Source organism: Penaeus monodon, chromosome 20 (assembly GCF_015228065.2).
Source record: "Penaeus monodon isolate SGIC_2016 chromosome 20, NSTDA_Pmon_1, whole genome shotgun sequence".
NCBI lineage: Eukaryota > Metazoa > Arthropoda > Malacostraca > Decapoda > Penaeidae > Penaeus > Penaeus monodon.
Genome location: NC_051405.1, coordinates 23685775 through 23688128, shown reverse-complemented (window position 1 = coordinate 23688128; position 2354 = coordinate 23685775). Strand labels below are relative to the sequence as shown.

Genomic DNA, 2354 nt, shown 5'->3' with positions numbered 1-2354 from the left:
ACAATTCCCGAAGTCCCGTAATCATATTCCGTTCGAAGTTCAAGGTGAGCGGGGTTGTGTTGTGGCGTTATTTCTGACATAACTGGACCTCTCTCGCATCGTCCGAAAAGCTCCATGTTGGCTTCGTTATACCCTAGGAATACTTAGTTGTTGTAAGTTTTATTTTGGCAGTTTATTATTACGTTTTCTTATATGGTGGTTCGGTGTTTTTTTTTTTTTTCTGGAGGGACTTAGGGCCTAAAAATATTTCGAGATTGTAAATGTTTTTTTTTTCTGGTCGTATAAAAGTTCTAAAAAAAAAAAAAAGAGGGTAACGAGCCGTTATTTTTTCCTGCGTCATTGAAATCATATCGCTGGATTGCTGTGAATACGTTGCTAAAATAAGAGAGGAAAATGTATACATACGAAGCAGTATATCAGAAACTGCGGTTGAGTTTCGTTCGGTAATATCGCTTTTTATCACTGTACATCACCTGAAGTTGACTTGCATGACGCTGATTTTGCGAGTAAAGTATACACTTATTCTTTTTTTGGTGTGTGTGTGTAATTTGAGAAACAAGGCCAGATTCCATGCCCATCATCGTTCGCATACCGAGAAAAACACGGGAAGAGATGAGAAACCAAGCCGAAACATTGCGGCAAAGGACGAAAACGACTAGAAAAGCAGTTTGTTTTTGTGCGCGCGAGACTGGGTCAAGCGAAGGGGTTGAGACCATAGTCCGGCGCGCGATCAGTACCGCCAGCGCTCCGACAGCGCATGGTTCTCCTCCTGCCAACGCTCAACCCTCGCCGACCTGCGCTCGACTCCTCTCGATTTGCGTTCAACTTGACTCGATCTGCATTCAACTTGACTCGATTTGTATTCAACTTGACTCGATCTGCGTTCAACTTGACTCGATCTGCGTTCAACTTGATCGGCGCTCACCTTGACTAGATCGGCGTTCAACTTGACTCGATCGGCGTTCAACTTGACTCGATCGGCGTTCAACTTGACTCGATATCCGCTTCTCTACTACGAGGTTCCTGAGGCGGACTATGTGGATACTTTTATCAACTGTGGATTTAATTACGCCGTACATCGAAGCCTGTAAGAAGAAGGATTATTACCATGCCAACGAATCTTACAACAGTGTTTACTATAGTGCAAAAAAAGTAAAAAAAAAAAGATCTAGAAAATACCAAAGTGCCACATTCAAAATATAGGAAAGAATAATGTGATAAGAAAATCTGAAGAAAAAAAACATACATACACCCGTAGCCCTTGTCACCCACAGATCCTATCAGACCAGTGACCCGTGAGTACAGTTGAAAACAAATCACACACAAGCGAGAGTATGCAACAGTGCCACATTGCAAAGCGCCCCCTTCGCCAGATTGCACAGACGACAGCACAGCAAGACACGCGATGTCAGCCGAGGGAACAGAGAATCGTCAGCTGAGGCAACGCCATATGGTTACGATCATTTCCAGCATCTCCAGCTGGTGTTCGTTCCGTCAGCTGTCAGCTTCTCGAGCGTGGCGTGACGGCGACCAGCTCCGCGCTCGAAGGGGTCCCTCGACACGGGCGTTGCTCCCTCTGCTCTGTCTCGTGGCTCTCCTGCTTCGTTTTGGGTTCATTTTCTCTTTTTTCGTAGTTTTCTTGTTTCGTTTTTTGGTTCATTATCTCTGTTTTCGTAGTTTTCTTCTTTCGTTTTTTTTTCTCTCTTTTTTCGTAGTTTTCTTGCGTTATTTTGTGTTCGTTTTCTTCATTTTCGTAGATTTCCTGCTTCGTTCCTGTTTTATTTCCTTCATTTCGTAGATTTCTTGTTTCGTGTTTTCCTGCTTTATTTCCGCTGCTTTCTTGCCTCTTTCTTCTTTTTTCTTTTTCTTACATCATTTTTGGTCGTTATTTCCTTCCGGTTTGCGTCTTTATCCTCGGTTTGCTTCCTTCTTGCTTCCTTTTCGAAGATTTTTTGCTTCCATCGCGCTTCTTTTTTCACTTCTTTTTTACGCCATTCTTGCCTCCTTCCTTGCTCTATCATATGCTTCTTTCTCGCTTCCTTCGTGCTTCTTAGCCTTTGCTTCCTTCTTTACACCCTTCTTAGCGGTTTATTCCTTTAGGCTCATTTCTTACAGTGTTCTCGTTTGCTTCATATTTATCGCCAATTTGCCTCTTCCTCAAAAGAATACGATCTTATTTTCTTAAATCTCTCTTTCGCAGGCAGGTAAATTTGCAAACAAGGTAATCGCAAAATCTAAAGCTATACAGTAACACCTACAGTTATACAAGTTCATTTACAAATAACTAGTGATTATTATTACATGAGTTAAGGTTAGTAAGAGGAAAACCAGGATTGAGAATTGAGATAAAATAA

The 2354-nt window shown here is 42.0% G+C and overlaps 1 protein-coding gene across 1 annotated transcript in view; it reads left to right on the top strand.

Annotated features, from left to right (window-relative positions):
• LOC119585716 overlaps positions 1–2354 on the top strand; it is a gene marked incomplete at its 3' end in the record, with an annotated part of 123925 nt that overhangs the window by 2842 nt on the left and 118729 nt on the right.